This window comes from Hibiscus syriacus, unplaced genomic scaffold, assembly GCF_006381635.1.
Source record: "Hibiscus syriacus cultivar Baekdansim isolate YM2019G1 unplaced genomic scaffold, ASM638163v2 tig00000132_pilon, whole genome shotgun sequence".
NCBI lineage: Eukaryota > Viridiplantae > Streptophyta > Magnoliopsida > Malvales > Malvaceae > Hibiscus > Hibiscus syriacus.
The window spans coordinates 117803-130139 of record NW_024061764.1 but is presented as its reverse complement, the minus strand read 5'-3'; the positions used below and the strand labels follow the sequence as shown (position 1 = coordinate 130139).

The window sequence follows — 12337 nt, the reverse complement described above, 5'->3', positions numbered from 1 at the left end:
TGTATTTTGTGATTTTGGTTTTGGACGGAACTTTTACCCTAAACATATTACATATATGTAAATTGATTGGTTAAATAATTCATCAATTTTTTTCTGTTATACTTAATTTAAATTCTTTTAAAAAAATAATTCAGTTATTATATCTAAAATGTTTTTAAATAATAATATATAAAGTATATTTTTATTTGATAAGGAATTCAAATTCATCCAAATCTTAATAAATATTAGTTAATTATTTATTTATTTAATATTATTTCTAAATCAAATAAGAAATAATAATAAAAAATATTCTATCAAACCTATTTAAATAAAATTTAATAATATTTTATAATATAATTTAAATAATCTCTTTATCTTAAACTATCATTTATAATAATAACCACAACCGTTCTTATTTATTCTTAGTATGCGACTCTATAGGTTCAAGTAACGCTGACAGTAGATAAAATCATATTTGATTATACAAGTCATAAGTGGCATTTAGCAAGACATTATGACTACTAAATTAAAATGAAAGCTCATGGTCTGAGACATAATGTATCCTATGTTATAATCATTTTATCTCACGATATCTTGATAGAATATGAGGTATGAAAATGTCAACCTTATATCACTCTATCTTTAATTTATCGATATTCAATTGAATTGATTAAATAAATGACATTCATTTTTATTTTTAGGCACCTAAAATTAATTTAGTATAATTTGAATACTTATTTACATTAACAAATACAAACATGATATATGTTACTTAAAACCTATTTTTTACCGAAAAAAATCTTTAAATATTTAACATTAATTTAGAGTACAATATGAACACTTATTGTGTATAACATAAATAAAATAAAAATAGAAAGCCCCACCAACTATACTCGAAATGACTGTTTCTCGGGTGCAAATCTTTAACTATACTCGAATCGATCCGACCGGGACATCAATTCGCACACACTGCACGTGCCATTTCTCTTAACTGCGAAACTAAACCGAAAGCCACCACAAGAATTGACAGTGTAAAATCAAAATTAGCCTAAACCAAAAATTAAAAAGAAATTATTATTTTCGAGGAATAAACGTCTCTCTCTCTCTCTCTCCCCCCTCAACCTGGTGCGGGAAAGCTCAAAACCAAAGGGTCGAAAAAAACTTGAGAGCGATTTTGGTTTTTTTCAATATCAGGGACAAAAGGGTGTGGTGTCGTCTCCCTATTGGAGCTCAGTTTCAGAGCTAGGGTTTCGTTTTTCTTGCTTTTTGAAGGTTTTCGATGAAGGTAACTACGCATAACGCTTTTAATTATTCGATATATTGCTTCCTTTTTAAAAGGAAAAGTGGGTTTTTTTATCATTTTTTTTGCACATTGGGGATTGGCGTTATTAGAGTCTGTTGTATCTTGGCATTAAGTAAGACAATCTTAATTAAATTCACATCACTCTTTAAGCTGTATATCTGTGAAGGTAGGGTTTTGTAACGATGTTTCTTCTGAGCTTTGGTTTCTAGGGTTAGATCTTCACTGTCTACTATGGTAATTGATATTACGTTGCCCTGTTAACCGTTTTAGAGGAAATTCGAAGGGCCTATTTAATTGTTTCTTTGGGTTTTTAGTTGGTTTAACTTTTAAGAGTTGGTTTTTGTATGTTATATAGTTTTGGGGTTAAGTCTATTTTAGAATTGAAATTCAATTTATCTCAAAATCAAACATATTTCTGTTAGTTCTGATAATTTTAAAAGCTTGAGCTTTTAGTTAATTCTTGTATGTCAGGTTTTGAGGAGTGTCATCATTTATGTTTGTCTAATCTTTTGTTGACAATTAATATGATTTTACATGATCAGCTTGCTTGGAAGGTATAATACGGCTGTTTTAGCTCATTTTGTCCTTTTTTTTTGATCATATATCAATAATGTCAATGTTTCTTTCCCTTTTAATTCGATACCAATTAGTTGATTAGCCATTTATATCATGCAATTTACAGAGAACTTTATTAGGGATGAGGAGTACGTGATTAACCATTGTGTCATGCCATTTTACAGGTTTTTTTAGATATCACCTTGAAGCTTCACCTCCTGTTCTAGATGGAACAAAAATTGTCAATATTACAAAGTTCTCTTTTTTAGCAGTTTGCATCTGAAGCACCATGACACTGGAGGATTTTTTACGCTGACTGAGATGAAAGATGGACTTACAGTCCCTTCGCGAGTTGAGGAGCTAGTAACTGTAATGAAGAAGGAGAAAGAATCCGTTGTTAAAAATGTCAGCGATGTGACCAGGCAGTGGACTGCTGTTACAAGTACAATTGCGGCCACCGAGAATAAAGATTGTCTTGATCTTTTTATTCAACTAGACGGACTCTTGTTCTTGACAGATGCTCAAGGATGCTCAGGAATTTGGTAAGACTCAAGTGGTAGTTTTGTGGAAGAATCATTACTGCACTCTTACGAGCACTTGAAAAGTTGCATAGAATAGGGATACGTCTATTTCTTCAGAGATTTGGACTATGGTCAAGAATCTTTGTGGCCAATAGCTCTCGAGTTCAGGACAGTGCTAGGTTGCTCTTTGATAGCTGGAAACAAGGTAGAGTTACTGATCAAGTTGACAGTAGTGGACGTGAGTATGAGATTTCGGGTACTGCTACTGTTACTGGAGAAAATAATGGGCCAGAATGTTCTTCCAAAGATGGTCCTGTTTCAAGAGGAAGTTCCCATGAGGAAAATGATGGAGCAGATGCTGCAAAAAGTGAAAATCTTCCTTAAGCCAAGATGGTGTTCAACCAGAAAGCACTAAAGATTACCCATTGAAACTACTCATGATGAGCTCCAGCTCCACATAAATCAGACCATTCGGACATGGAAACAGATCTCCTTCTCTGTGGCCTCTTCTTTGGTGTCAAATCCAGTTCAAGAGGATTCACCCAAAACGGAAGAGCTCCCTGCAAAAACTGTGGAAGAAACTGCTTCCCATGAGACCTTAAGTTACCAGATCCAAAGCAAGAAAATATTGAAGTTTGGACGCTCAGAAGTTGAATGGGTTATCAAGTGATGAAAAGTTGTTTGATGTGACAGCTTCAAACTCTAGTACTGTGGAGCATGCTGGTGTTGGAAGTGCTTTGGAGGTTACAACAGAACCCAATTCCCAAAATGATTCTGAGGCCAATAGAAGTCATGTCCTAAAATCTGTCGATCTTGCTGATGAGAAGTCACATGGATCTGAGCCAAAGAAAGCTGTGGGTGATCTGGAAGCAATGAATCATTCCGGAATAGTTCACAGCTATTCAAGATTGCAGGCAAAGACATTGAGTCTCATTTGAGCATGTTGCGGAGCTCCTCTGAGTATCACTCATGTATAAGAGACTGGAATCTGGAGACTAGGTTTTCCAGGAAGTCAGATAATGGAATAACAGATGAAGATAAGGAGAATATTGGATTTGAGAATTTGAGGGGTGCTTCTAGGTTTACCGGTAGTCCTGTTGTGATCAATACAACATCTGACATTGAACTTGAGTATGGTATAGTTGATGCTCTAGAAGTTGCCCGAATAGTTGCTCAAGAAGTGGAACGAGAAGTTGTAGATGACAGAGAGCTTCCAGCAGCTCATCAGAGAAGATTTCGGAAGGTGTATTAGGGAACCTAATGCCCTAGGATCCATAAATGGAAAGAAGATCTACCCAGCGAGGCCTTGCAAGGAGGTATCAACTGACCCTCTCAGTCTGCTGGAGCGCAATCTGAGGGGGATGTGCTTATTAATTCAGATGATGCAGACAATGAACCAAAAAATGAGTTGCATGACATGGAGTCCTCTCAGGTGACTGTAGTTCAAGATCCTGAGCCTAACACAGAGAAAAGTCTGTGCGATTTGATCTGAACCAAGAGTATGTTCTGATGATATGGAACATGTTGCGACTTCCATCTCCACCCCTGTTTCGGTAGTTTCTGCTTCAGGGCGGCTGCAGTGCGTGACTTACCTGCAGCTCCTTTACAATTTGAGGGGACTCTTGGATGGAAAGGATCTGCTGCCACAAGTGCTTTTCGACCAGCATCACCTCGCCGAAACTCTGTTGGTGGTAAGACTGTATCACTTGGTGGAACTAGCAATAGCTCAAAACAGAGACTGGATTGCCTTGATTCTTAATGTTGCTGAGGCCCTTGATGAACAAGGTGCTGAACTAATGTCCGGAAAGCAGTTTACAGCTCATCAGGCCTCCATTCTGCTGAATCTTCAAAAACAAATCATAGAAAATCCGAGAGATTTGAGCTGGATTTAAATTGTATCAGTGATGATGGTGATGCTCCAGCATTAGATTCAAGAGTGGAGCAACAACTTTTTTATGACAGGAATGGCCATCGTAGCCAATCACCTGTTTCTTCATCATCAGCAATGCAGTCTTCTCTGAGGAACTTCGATTGAATGACGGACCATATAGTCAAAATAATACTTAGAACAAGGGCCATATCCTGGTAGATCACGAAATGCTACTGCTCATGGAGGGCCTAAATCAAATGATCCTGTCTTTCTATAATGGGTGCTAGAGTGAAGTCAATAGGAATGACTTTGTTTCTCAGGTCGTATCCTTCCCAAATGGCGAGGCTCTTGAGCCTGCAACTGATGCAAGTATCTCAAGGACTGCAGGGTTTATGGGTTGGTTCCCACTGCGTCGTACACATTCTCTGCTTTTAGTGCTAATGGAATGCCTTTGGCACCGAAGATGTCCTCCTCTGCCATTTACGGGGCTAGTGGTTCAATACCTTATATCATTGATTCAGGTGCACCTGTTGTGCCTCAACTTATGGGCTCTACATCAGTTGTTCCAATAGCTTACTCAAGCACAGTTCTGATGGGAATGAGCAATGTGAGTGCTGGTTTAAATGGTTCAGGCCCCTCACAGCCTAATTTCGATCTGAATTTTGGATTAGCAATCGAGGGAGGAAATACAGAGTCCATGGGTTTAAGGCACCCATTCATGCCTGCTCAAGGTAGGTCTATAGAAGAACATTTGAGGGCAAACGCACAAGCCTCCTCCAGTTCTGGGGTCGCCATGAAAAGGAAGGAACCGGCGTTGGACGGGATCCATACACATTTACCTACAGACAGCAGCAATTCCCATGGAAACAGTAAGTTCATATTACGTTGCTCCTTCCTCCCTCTGGGTCATCTCATAGTACAAGTTAATTGATGGTTGCATTGCCAAAGATGCCTGGAAAATCAAAGAGCCCATTGACTTTTGTGGAGGGGAGTTGAACTGAATAAAACAGGGAAATGACGATGTAATATGATTCATGAGGCAAAGGGGGAACTAGGTTTTCATTGTTTTAGTTTTGCCTTGTTTTCATATTCTGCGTTTCATAGAAGTCCATTGCAACCGCAGAAGGCTTGGTACGTGTAGGTTAACTTATTTTCCGTTTATGCCACAGAAAGATAAAGAAACTGTGCTTTTCTTACCATTTCTTTTCTTTTTGCGAGAAACAATTTTGGTTATTCATCATACCGATTTCAGTTACTGACAGCTAGAAATTAATATATTATTTTCAACATCCTCATTTTTTTGCCTGTCTGCGTGTACTCAACATTTATATAATCCCGATCAGCGTAGACTCCAATAACAAAGTAATATGCGGCCCAGTATCATTACCACACCCTTCGGGGTACTTTATTAAAACATTTTCCTAATGATTTGCTTCGTTTTCCTTTTGTTCGTTGCTCTTTTTCATGTGAACAAGATTTAGAATAAAAAAATAAACCTAACATGTGAAGGGTGACAGCACGAATTAAAAAAAAAACATTTAACAAAATTGACTTTGATTATATATTCAGTAATTTAGTCAAAAATACATTTCCAAAAACATCTGCAGAAACTAGAAATATTTGATAACTAATATAAGTTACAGTTGATGTAGAAACGTCAGGCTGCCCCTTTCGACAGGCAGAACCTGACCATTGTTGAAGGTAATCCCATCTTGCAATAGCTAGCTCTCCCTCAAGAGAGAGTGTGTAATAATCAAGTTTAAGTTGACCCATGGAGCTGCTCCCACCAACATAAAGAGCTACAGATTTGGTGCACCCAATAGAGCGTATTAAAGCTACCTACGCTTGTAACTGGAAGACAAAAAGGAAGTTTAGTAAAAGCAGCATCAAGACATTCTTGAGAATAGGAAGACGACTGTACTAAGCAAACATATTCCTTTCAGTTATTCAGAAATAGATGTAGAATCTACTTGGAGAACTTGGTAGTGCAAAGACGTAAAGAAAATAAGATGCAAATGGATCTGTAAAATCAAGTTCATCATACGACGGATCTAAGAAATTGTGCAGAAGCATGTGTGCTAATTTTTCTAAAATACATTTGCGCAAACATTGCCAAAGACAAATTTGAAGACGACGAATTAATGGTTTAATCGGCAACCAAGTTCACCCGCTTGATTTGAACCAAGAAACAGTTAATATATATCAATAGAGAAACAAGGCAGGAAAATTAGAGCAATATATCATGTTTCATACCGTGATTTGCTCTTAAATGAACTCTTGGACTTTTTCCTTCCAGCATTACTAGAGCTTTTTCTGCCTCCTCTCACTCATGTCATTTTGAAATAATTCCCTCATCTCTTCTGTCCTCGATTGAGTTCTTTGTTTGGGTTGCTTCGACATTTTGTTGGATTTCTTAACAATTTTTCCAGAATTACTGCCTTCTTCACAGCTTTTGCTGCTTTTGCTCTCCGGTAAGCCAAATCAACCAAAGATATACCTCCTTCTCTTTCTTATTTTTTCCACTACACTGCAACTCTAATATATTAGCATTTCATAAAATAAAGAAAAAATAAAAACTAATACTTGAACCAGTAAAACAGATTCTAGTGGCAAGAAAGAAAAATTGACTGATTTTGACAGTTATGAAGGGAAGAGTCAAAAGGTTTGCCAACAAAAAAATTAGATAAGCATTATAAGCCTTGAAAACGGTTAGAATTCCAAAAAAGAAAGAGATGCTTACATGTGATTCATTAATTTCACTTTGATCCTCCAACATTTCTCTGGCAGCTTCCAGTTTTCGACGTTTCTTCCGAGGTAAATTTTTCTGTTCAGTAGATGTTAGAATTAGCAATGTGCACAATGCAAAAGCTTTTAAAGCAAGTTTTGAATTGGAAAATATCTACACCTCACGCTCCCGCTTCCTCTTTTCCTTCATCTTAAGGTCCTCGGCTTGTTGGGCACTTATGATTGCATTTGCATAATCTTTTTCCTTCTCCACAGAAGCCTATTCAAAGAGATAATTCACATCACGGTAGCTAAACAGAAAGTGGTTTTAATAAAAATTCCTGAAGCTTATAGACTAGTGACATCAATACATGAAAATCAAAATTTCAATGCCAGGATTATTCACCTTTGCTTCCTTCGCTACAAGCTTTTTCTCCTTTTCAGTCATAAACCAGTTCTTTTAGGTCGTGCATAAATTCATCCTTATGTGCAATCATATTTTCAGCCTTGCAACACAAAAGCACATCAGTTTATACATAGCATGAAGTTTCAAAATAAAAATATATTCACTAGGATCTGAAAATGGTACAGCCAGAAAGCCATTGAACAATTAAATAAAGACAAGTAATAACATAGAGAGCAGAATCAGAACTTTAGAACTATACAATCTGGACTTCTAGGTATAAATAGCATGAAAATGAGATCACCCACCTTAGTAGCTTCCATTTCAGCCTTTCTTAGGGCTCGCTCAGCCTGACAAATCCAAAATCAGAAGCTATAATAGTTGTATGAAGAGAAAGAAATAACCTTGAAAATGAAACAAACCAAACCTCTCCTCTTCAATAACTTCAGTGAATTTCTCTTCCATCGCCTCTATTTTCTGAGACCACTTAGCAATAGACTGCTCCGCAACATCCGACTCTTCAACTTGGAACCCCTCTTGCCTATCGATAAACCACCATATAGAGTTAAAAGAAAGAATTTTCAAATTTCTGATTGCTGACGAAACTGTTTCAGATTGTGGATGAAATTGAAGTTTAAGAAGGTGTCAGAGTAGAACGAAATATTTGGAACACCCACCACCTTTGCAATTCAAAGTTTCATAATTAATCTTACCTTTATTGAGGCCAGCATGATTCTTTACCACAATCAAACCAGTATTAACATGCATAATCACTTCTCACAAAAATATTAATCCGGAATGCCTATTCTAAACTGGAAAAGAAGGCAGACCAGGATGACCATCACTTACAATAGCTTTTAATAGAGATCGGTCATTGTCAGTAAGAATGTAACAGCATATCCTTCTCTTCCAGCCTTGCTGTCCTACCCACTCGGTGAACATAACTGCATAAAGAACAAAAAACAGAGCCAAGCCATTGCAATTAAGCACAGTGCACATGAAAGAAACGAAGTACCACAAACTATTATTGATAACAGAAAGATGATGCATGCCAGGCAAACATAATTCAAAGAATGTGAATCTACCTTGTAATATCTCGAGGACAAGCATAATTAATGACGGTCTCAACACCAATTATATCAAGTCCCTACACATTGCAACCAATCAGAAGCATGTGTTAGAAAACAATACTGCTGCTGCGTAGATGTATGCATGTACATGTGGAGAGTATTCCATTATCATCTAACATATATTATGTAAAGTTGATTCCTTTCAATGACCAAATCTATCAAACTAAAGCACGTAGAAGTTTACAAACTTCTGAGCATTAGGGCAAGGGACGAGTTTCAGGGCAGCTACTTACACGAGCAGCCACATCAGTGGCAATTAAAAAATCAACTTCCTGCTTCCTAAAACGTTCCAAAGCCTAAACAACAATAGTTGATTAGAATGGAAAAAAGAGTACATAATAATAATAATAATAATTAAAAAAAAGAGAGAAGGAACTAAGTATAACAATAGCATATACTCACATCAAGGCGCTGAACTTGAGTAAGATCTCCATGAAGCTCAGCTGCTTGAAGACCGGCCAACTGAAATAAAATCTTCAATCTATGCGCAGCTTGCTTTGTTCCACTGCCAAATGAGATGGAACGTCATTTCTAAGTCATAAGCGATTGCCCACTAACGTGTGGGTGTGACATAAAACTGGTTAGCAAAAAAACTGGTTTATAAATTAAACTGAAACAAAAGAGGAAACATATCATATTTTCTCTATGGATCCTTTTTTCCCTCAGAACAAGTGAACTGATTTGAGAAATATGATACTTTCCAAACATCTATTTGTCCTATTGATATATTAAATCAGTATGGCCATCTACAAGTGTAACAATAACCTGAAGATGATCACTTTGGACATGAAAGTCTTTGTACACAATGACAGAAGAACTGCTTCTTGATTTACTTCTCGCATTCGGCGTATCCTTACAACCCTAACAAGAAATAACAAAGATAACATAGTCAAAAAACACAAAACGAGAAATCAGCAAGCAAAATAGACTGAAATTATAAGAGTTTACTCCTCAGTCAATGTTGATGGCCGTTTAGCTGATGGGTCGCTGAGAGACGTAAGGGTCTGGTCAAAGAAAGCTTGACAAGCTCATCACTTCTTCAGTCATTGTAGCTGAAAACAGCATAGTCTGCCTCCTTTAGGACAAAGACGAACCTATATATAAGTTGCTTAGATAACATACAAATCCACAGAAACAGATATCAATTCAATGCAGAAAAACATAACATGGTACGTTAGAAGTGAAATTATTGCTATCAAAAGGAACTCGATTATTGCTATAAAGATAAATTCATTATAAACTAAAACTGTTTCGAATATGGAAAACAATTTTGTTTTACCTCTGCATCCTACTACCTCATAAGAATTAGACAAAACCCGTCAAGTAGTACGTCAAGAATAAACTATTCTTTCCCGTCATCTAAGAAATTCAGAGAACCACTTACAAAAACAACTCATAATAAAGAGATTTGATTGGGAGAAGTTACCAACTCATGAATTTCAGCGTTGAATCCGAGCTCCAGAAGACGATCTGCCTCATCAAGGATCAAAACTGCAAGATCATCCAAATCCACAGACATTGTATTCCGTAAATGATCTATCATGCGTCCAGGAGTAGCCACAACAATGTCAGGCATTAATCTCAAAGCTGTCTCTTGTGCCTAGAGATGACATGAGATAAAAGAAGAAATGTAAGCATAGGAATGCAAATAATTAGACAACAGTAACATCAGCTTCCAAAAATAACAGGTTATAACCAGTCAAACATTTAAGAAATGGAAAGGGTGATCAATGATCATAGCTTTTTTACAATAGTGGATGAAGTTTCAACTGAGTTAAAGAAACAATTAAAAAAGAGTGCTGAAAGGATCAGACATAACTTTTTGCCTGTATATTAAATGAGTGCAAATTAAGCCGGCTAAGTAGGGAAATCAATAGGTAACCTTTAATGAAAGCCCACCAACAATCAGACAACATCGAATATCAGTATACTGAGCAGTTTCTATCATACTGTGAACCCTGCAACAAATGAATGTAGAATAAGGTTTAAACCTTAACGAATCTCCAAAAATACACATGAAACATATTTTTAGTTTTCAACAAACTTGAAGCATAAAAGATCGAACAAACAGACTAGAAAATTTCCAATAAACTAGTAAAATGCAAAAACCAGTTCACTGGTTTATGATAACATAATTCCATTAAAAAATATATTAGTTTACTTACATTATGCCAGAACAAAGAAAGCAAAATCCTGAATAAATCTGTGATAGAGAGCAGAAAATGTTCAAAAGATTTTATAGTACTTACTGAACGGCCAACTCTCTAGCAGGAGTAAGGATTAGCACTCGTATGCTGAAACCTTTAGGACGGAATACAGCCTTTCTAGTGTAGGTAAGGCATACGCAGCAGTCTGCATTATGGGAAAATTAAAAGCATTTTAATAAAAATCAAATCTTCAATGCAAATTAATGGCACAGAAAGAGATGAAGATCAAAAGAAATATACCTTCCCAGAACCCGTAACTGCACTCCCACATATCGCGTCCAGTCAAGGCTAAGGGTATACATGCAGCCTATAGAACAAATTACCCAAAAACTCATTGATGAAAACTCAATTAATGAAGCGAGAATATGAAATCAAGTAAATAAAGACCTGAATAGGGGTAGGCTTGGTGTAACCAATTTTCACAAGCTCGAAGCAAAGGACGCGAGAGATTGAGCTCCATGAAAGAATTCGAATGAAGCTCCTTCAGATGGCGCAAAGAACGATTACTGTCTGCTGCATTTTTTGTTTCTTCATCTTCATCTTCTGATCTATAATCAACCTGATATATTGAAAAAAACAGGATTACTAATTTAAAAACGATATTTAGAATAAAAAGAACAAAGCAATAAGAAATAATTACTTGTTTATCGGATTCGGAATCGGAGGTCTCGTCCTGCTGAGCTGGAGCAGCGCTTTGTTGGAGGATTTTGGTGATTTTGAAATCAACGGAGGTGGTGCCACGGCGAGCGTGTTCCTCTGCCACGGACTCGGAGTAAGAAGCAAAGTCCCATGGAGATTGAGATTTGCGTTCGGTTTAGAAGGTTTGTCTCCTGCTTCATCTCCTTCTTCTACTTCTTCATTTTCTTCCTCGTTGGATTCTGAAAGTTCGGGTTCTTCGTCACTGGGGGCTTCGAATATGAAAGGAGTCATGGAGTTCGGAACCAAGAAAGTTTGTGTACGTATAACTTTCACAAATAAAACCCCAAGACCTAAAGTGGCGCAACAGTGTGCTCAAACAAGCTTAATGCTTAAAACCCATAAACCCTAGCTAATGCCAAAGGCAAATGTAGAAGGGAAAACCTTATGTAGAAAGGAATGTGCCATAATTATTTTATGGTAAACTACACTATGATCCCCATACAATTCTCTCTCCTATTTTGTGTTACTATACTAATTTTATATAAATAATTATTAATATTACTTTTTTTCCTAATTAATATAATAATAATTTATAAATTTAAATTTAATATTAAAAACCTATCAACTTAAATTTTAAATAAATATCATTGTTATCCCACATCAAACATTATTATATAAATTGTTTTTTCTAATAATAAATCTCGGAACCTTTACTTGTTGTAAATCTATTTCATAAATAAAATGAGGTCATCAATTAGGAGTAAATATTTGGTCAAGTTAAAAAAATTGAGTTAGTTAGTATTTTACGATTATTTATAATTTAAAATTTATTTGAATTTTTTAGAGTAGAGTTTATGAAATTTAAGTGAGTTATTCGAGTTTATTTGAATTTAATTATAAATATTATAATAATGGTGCTAATTGATTTCAATTTAAATGGATTTCTATAAATATATGCGATATACATATATTTCTTCATATTTTCTATATGTGATATACATATATC

At 36.0% G+C, this 12337-nt stretch overlaps 1 pseudogene; it reads right to left on the bottom strand.

The window, feature by feature from the left end:
- Positions 1-6063: 6063 nt before the first annotated feature.
- Positions 6064-11734, bottom strand: LOC120120704 (annotated as a pseudogene).
- Positions 11735-12337: the final 603 nt, after the last annotated feature.